The sequence below is a fragment of the Pyxicephalus adspersus genome, chromosome 7 (genome assembly GCF_032062135.1).
Source record: "Pyxicephalus adspersus chromosome 7, UCB_Pads_2.0, whole genome shotgun sequence".
In the NCBI taxonomy this organism is placed as follows: Eukaryota; Metazoa; Chordata; class Amphibia; order Anura; family Pyxicephalidae; genus Pyxicephalus; species Pyxicephalus adspersus.
Window position 1 is genome coordinate 4,437,219 of NC_092864.1, and position 7,404 is coordinate 4,444,622.

The following is a 7,404-nucleotide window of genomic DNA, read 5'->3' on the forward strand; positions in this document are numbered from 1 at the left end:
ATGTGTAAGACAACTGCACAATTTGCAGTTAGATTGGAATAATCTCTATGTGGTCAATGGAGCAGACAACTATAAATTGAGCCTTGCAAATAGAAGATATTTCCATCTTGTTTTAATTCAACCAATGTGAAATCTGTAGGATATGCGTCACCTGCCTCCCTGAATTAATGGCCTTTCCGTCTTCACTGCACTGCTTACATCTCCATTGCTTTTCTGATGCACTGGGGAATGCTCCTCTGCTTTCTTGCACTGCTTACCTCCCCACTACATCCCTCTAATGTTCCCTTCCCTACACTTCCCTACACTGCCCTCTCACCCTTCTGCTGCAGTTAATTTCTGCCTTTTTTTTATGCATTGCTCATTGACCCGCTCCCCACTACTTCAATGTTCACCTTCTCTTTTCTGCAACACTGCTTTCCCCTACTTAAAGGTGCGTACACACTTCCAATTTTTATCGTTCCAATCAAACGACGAACGATCGATTGGGCAAAAAATCGTTCGTAAAAAAGTAACCAACGACGCCGACGAACGAGGAAAGTCGCTGGAAACAATTTGCTGTAGAAGTCCTATATATTTTTTATTTTCTTCTCCTCTATCCTTTTTATTGCTAACCAACATTCATCTACAAAAATAATGAAGCTGAAAACTGTTGGATCGAACTCTTAAAATATATTATTGTTGCCACTCTGCCCACAGAACATCTGCCTCCTACAAATTAGCCAAACGCACCTCTGCCTGTGTTTGTCTCGGGATCAAAATCAGTTTCAGGCATTCGAAGTTCATAGTTGCATAGTAGGTTAGGTTGAAAAAAGACAAAAGTCTATCCACTAGGGAAATAAACATATCCGAGATAAATAAAAACCCTATAAGACATGGATGGTCCAGAGGAAGGCAGAAAATAAACCCTGATACAATTTGCTTCAACAGGGAAAAAAAATGTAGGCCAGTTCTCTATCCATTTACAGATTGACTTTTCTAAACCTATTGACCCTAACTTCCATATTACCGTCTGTGGGGTACGGTTATCAACTTCTACTCCACTGTCTACCTGTTTACATACTTCCTCATAAATTTGTTTGACAACTTCGGTCTTTCTTGAAGCCATGCTGACTAGCACTTATAATATTATTTTCTATCAGAAACTCCTCTGTGTGGTTCTTTATCAAACTTTCTAGGATGTTTCTAACTATGGACATTAAACTAACCGGTCTGTAGATACCTGGTAATGACTTTGCTCCCTTTTTGAAGATAGGAACCACATTGGCCTTACGCTTATCTATTGGTATCATGCCAGTGACTAAAGAGTCTCTAAAAATTTGAAAAAATGGCATTGAAATAACCAAGCTCAGCTCTTTGAGGACACGTGGATGTAATCTATCAGGTCCTGGTGATTTGTCAACCCTAATTTTGCCCAACTGTTTCTCAATCATATCAATTTTGAGCCATTGTGACTCATTTAAGGCAGTGATATTGCTATTATGAATTTGGACTTGAACTCTGCCATTTTACCTTTGTGAACACGTAGCTATAAAAAGTGTTTAGTAAATCTGCCTTTTCTTTATCCCCAGTTACCAACCCAGAGACATCCTTTAAGAGGCCTACATCCTCAAATGTAATTTTTTTGCTATTAATAAATTTTAAAATTTTGGGGTTTACCTTACTTTTTCTATGCAATCTGTCTTTCATTTTGAAGTTTTGCACGTTTTATCTCCTTTTTTTTACATATTTTGTTATATTCTTTATAGTTTTCAAACGATGAAGGTGATCATTACTTTATATTTTTGGAATGCCCTTTTCTTGTTCCTTATGGCTTTTTTAAAGTCAGCTGTGAGCCTCTTTTAGCCTCTTAAACCTATTACCCATTGAAATATATTTTTCAATGTGCTTTTGTAGAACAGACTTGAAACATTCTCATTTCTGTTCTGTGTTCTTGAAGGACAATATTGTCTCCCAGTCCAAGTCTAGAGAGCCGCCCTTAATAATAGAAAATTTGCTCTCTTAAAATTAAATGTTTTTATCCTTCCTGTTTTTGCTTCCTGTTTACAGCTTACATTAAATGAAATTATAATATGACCACTGCTACCCAGATTCACTTTTATTTGCACATTTGTTATAAACTCTGCATTGTTAGAAAGAACTAGGTCCAGCAGAGTATCATTTCTAGTTCGGGCTTCTATAAACTGTACCATAAAATTATCTTGTATTAAATTCATAAATTTCCTCCCTTGCTGTTCCTGTAGTGCCATTACTCCAGTCAATGTCAGGGTAGTTGAAATCTCCCATGATTAAACACTTCCACTTTTTGCTGATTTTCTTTCTGTGCTAGTAGTTGATTTTCTATTTCTTCCTTGCCACTGGGGTATGCATCCCCACATTTAACTCCACCCATCATTTCTCAACCTCATCTCTTGTTCCATTCGCAACTTCTTCTTTCACATTCACTTTTAGATCACTTTTCACATACAGACTGACACCACCACCCTTCCGTTTGACTCTGTCTTTACGATAGAGAGTATACCCAGAAATATTGACAGCCCAGTCATGTGAAGAACAAAGCCAGGATTCAGCAATGCCAACTAAGTCATAATCCTCCTCACTCAATAATGCTTTCAACTCTCTTGTTTGCCAGACTTCTAGCATTGGTGAACAGGCTCTTTAAACCATTGCTGCTTTTACCACCATTGTTTGCCAAACCGTTTTTATTTTCAGTACAACTGGTACTGCACAATCCAATGTTTGTAACATGAGAAGCTCCTTACAATTATCCATAACCCTCCCACCAACCATCCCCAATCCACCATCCACTAGTGTCTGACCCCTGACTAACCTTTCTGCCACTATATTTAACTGTCCCACCCCCTCTGTCCTAGTTTAAATATCACTCCACCATTCCCCAATGAAAAGTCAGCCTAGTGCTCTTTGAACCCAAACCCTTCCTCTTTGCACCAGGATTTAAGCCATGCATTTAGCTGTCTAAGCTCCCTCTGCCTTTCCTGTGTTGAGCATGGCACAGGCAAAGTTTCTCATTTACTTCTCTCTGCAACCTAGAACCTTTATGTTCACAGGGACATACCACAATATTTCCTTGCTTCAAGGAGAACCCTACACTTAGGCATTCCGGCTCTGGTGGCCCAGATCTGTCTGATCTAGGTTAAAGGCTGGCAGAACTTTTTGATGACCCCTGCCAATCATCCACTGCTGAATTGGTACTATTCAACTCAGTAGAAAAAGTAGAAAAATACATCATGGAATACATTTCATCGTTGGAGTTTGGACACTCAGTGGAATGATGACGCTTTGAAATGCCAATTTCTCATTGGTCTTTGTACCAGATTCGTTACATTACCTCATCCTGCTTGCTACTCAAATTGACTGGTGGCTCCTTGAGCATTAGATGCAAAAGATGACACCTTGTTTCTTGTCAACTCCCTCACAACCTGCTACCTCTGTTCCTACAGTCTCCTCAGCCTGTTGCATCTCAGGAATCCCTTGAACCAGTGCAATATTTCTAGCAAATCCTTCCATGTCAAGGGATGAATGCCAAATATTTTACAAGCCAAAATTTGCCTGAACTGTGGTGGTTCAGCCACTTTCTACATAATGGCCCTCTTCATTTCCTCAGTAAGGATGGGGAGAAGGTCTTGACAATTTTTTTTTTAGTCCTCGCTGCTTCCTACACTCACGTTTCCCTCCTCTCCATTTACAAGAGCCTGAAAGTATCATTGAAGTCCAGGCCATTTATTCTGGGGTTTATACATGTTTTCTTGATGACCCTCTTGCTAAAAAGCTCCATCTTCCACTACACAACACTATACTACCTTGCTGTCTTGCTGACAGATTTGGTTTCCATGTATCCTTCAGACCAGGATCTATGAATATCAAACACCCTGTCTTGTTTGTATGCTGAAGACTTGTCACTAACTGCTCTTGACCAGGGATGAGCGAATTGAGGGAACAAGATTTTTATGTTCGATCTCGCAGTGAAACGGGCCATTCTCGCTTACCGAACATGTAAGCGAGAACGGCCTTGTGATTCGCAGGTGTACTGAACTCAAATAACCTCTCAGCTGATTGGAGCACGTGCCTCAAATCAGCTGTTACCGCAGGCGTACCACTGAACTCATATGCCCTCTCAATGTAGAATCTCCATTGAGAGGTCATATGAGTTCAGCTGTGACCGACCACGTTCCCACAGTCCCTGGGCTGTAATTATCATTACAGCCCAGGGACCGTGGGAACCTATATCATGGATTCGCAAAATTGGTTTGCAAAAGTTCGCGGACCCATCTGAAGTTCGAGGAATATTTCGCGAGACTGTCAGAGGCATTCTCACTCATCCCTACTCCTGGCACCATTTTTTTTTTTATGAAGAATTTCCTGGTTCAAACAGACCTTTTAGTACAAATTAGGCAGGCTGCCAGAGCTCCCATGCAAGCCAATGGCATGCTTAATCTACAATGGAATGGTGATCTTTTGACTTATCAAGAGAAAAAGTATGTCTAGAACAATCTCCGGTTGTCCATCCTCGAATCCTGCAATGATTTTCTGTTGGCTGGGCATTTTGAGGTGTTTGAAGCATTAGATTTGCTCAAACAATCTTTATGGTGGCCTGTCTTACTAAAATATTTTATGTTCTTTGTCTCATCCTGTCTTACCTGTGCACACTACAAGAGCACCAAGACCAAACTTTGGTTCTTGCTCCAGCCTCCTCCCATATCAATTTGCCTTGTATTCCACTTATGGACTTTATTGCGGAGCTACCGCTGTCTAAAGAGTATAAATTCATTCTAAAGGTGGTTGACAGAATGACAAAGATGGCCGACTTTATTTGAAAAACACACCTTTCGTAGTCTCCACTGCTATGCCTTTATGAGAAAGATCATTTGACTCCATGGGGTTGCTGATGTGTCACAGATCCCCACAGGTCCAGGTTATCTGTGCCTCCTCTCTGCTCACCCTCCTTGCAGTCCCCAGCTGCCAGCAACATCTCTGCCTCATGTTTTGAACCCTTTGCATACTTCCTGTTCCATGTCAGGTGATTCTCTGTCAGCTGCTCCCTTACCTCAGACAACCAGAGTATTCTGCAGATGCACTCCCTCTGCTTGCAAACATCTGAATAACACCTGAGATTATCCCAGCAACAGCGCTCCCGCTGCTCGTGGGATTAATGTCTGCGGCTCACTTGATCTACGCCCATGACCCGTCATTCCCTTCTTAAGGGAGTGACCTGGCAACAGGAAGTTGATCTTTTTGGCAACAGGAAGAATCTTTGTGTACTGACCCCGGCTTGATTCCTGACCACTCTTGATCGCTTCCTGTCCTGACCCCTTGCCTGTTTCCTGACCAATCTTGTTCCCTGCCTGCCCTGACCTTTTGGCTCATCTGACTACTCTCCTAAATTTCCCTTTTGTGCTTTGTTTGGGTTCCAGCTTGTTAGCAGTCACCTGCCTTGGCGGGCAAAGGGGCGACAACCTGGCAGTAGCTTGCTGCACAACATCCTCACCTCTGGAGAAGACCAAGCTACTGCTTAGACCCTGCGCCCCTTGCACGTCTCCACCCACAGGGTTGGTGACAGAGTGGGTCCACCACTTGCTTTGTGGAGTCGTGACATGATGTTTCCCTTCAACATCCCTTGAGGACTGGTCCTCCCTCCTTCCTATGACTGAATTTGCCCAAAAGAATGCCATTCATTTTGTTATGTCTCAGTTACCATTCTTTGCCAACTATAATTTCTATTAGTTACCCCATGGAGAAGACATCCATTCCCAACTCTATTTCTCAAGCAACAATACCTGAAGTGCAATTATCTCCAATAATCTTAAGATTCTTTATTCCTCCCTTGCCCAGGTCCAATTTGGCAGAGGTAAAGTTGAGGGCAAGAAACAATAGGATTTCCGGTTTTCAAAGTTGGGGATCTAGTCTGTTTTTCTACTAAGAATTTAAGGCTTTTTGGTCCCTCTAAGTAATTGAGTTTGTGAGACCCTTCCCAATGCAGGACAGCTTTAAACCTGTAGCTGTTAAGCTCTTGCTACTGGAATCTCTGAAGGTCCACCCTATCTTCCAGGTTTCCTGCTTTAAATTGGTCTTGTGGGATTGATTTGGTTGTAGGACTTCTGCTCCTCCTTCTATCCTGGATTCCGGAAGAATCCTGTCCTGCTATTGGCTATTTAAACCTCCCTAGTTTCAGGATTAGGTTGCTGGATCCTCAGCATGTATCCTACTATTCTGCCAATGAGTTGTTCGTTCTGCTTTTTTGGATATTCACCTTTGGTTGACCTTTGCCTTTGATCGTCCCCTGCTCTGACCTCAGCCTGTTACCTGAGTTTACATTGTCTGGTGCCTGACCCCATATTGTTTAACTACCTCTCTTTGACTGGTTGTGTTCCTGCCTGATAGCCATTCATACACCGAAGCCATCTGAACCCTATCACCCTTTGTGGGGAGAGCCTAGGGTCCATGACCTGGTGACCTCCTTGCAGAAAAGTAGTAAGATGGGCACTAGGCTCACCAGCACATCTCTCCTTGCGCTGTGCACTGGTGAAGACCAGAGGTCACTTAGATTGCATGTCTCTGGTAGTCCGGGGTCACTGGCCGGGGCGTGGCGACTGTTAACAGTTGCCATTTGCTTAAATGCATAATTGACTAAAATGGAATGTCCCAGACAATTCAGATATTTCTTTACATTTAGCTTGCCAAGAAATATTCTAAACAATAAATATATCAAATGTATATAATTGAGTACGTCTGCAACGATTAGTAAAGTACAGTTGAGCCCAGACTATGAACAATAAATTCTCACCAGCAGCAGAACTTTGCAGATTTCAGAACTTTAGGTCTCACTTAGTAGGGTGCAAGGTGGGCCTTAAATGGTGGGGAATAAATAGGTAGTGATAGCTTTGAAAAGGGTATACGATAAGAAGAAGGCAAGGGATAGAAGGGTATAGGATAAGAAGAAGGGATAAGAAGAATGATAGGGTGAGCCCGAAGATCACTTTTACAGATGTGGCAAAATGCATTGGAGACAAAGAGAAAGATTTTTTGTTGTTTTGAATACAGCAGGACAGAGGCAGCAAGAAATTACACAAAAAATGTTTTGATATAATGCTGTATTATATTTCTCATTATTATAAAATAAAAAAGAAAATTATTGATTTTTGAAAACTTTATTATAGAGATAAAAGTATACATTTTTTTTTCTTACAGTATTTCTTGCAAGACAAAAGAATTTTAATGAGCTGGTGGAAATTATGAAAGTGAAGCCTTACCTGACCACAAAGTTGACCCTGAGGGATGTCCTGAGCATTGAGAATCTTCATGACCAGCCACCTAAAATCTCTCTTGGAATTACTTGAGGAAACTTATTGCCTTAAACAAAACTGCTAGAGACATATTGCTTGATAGAGA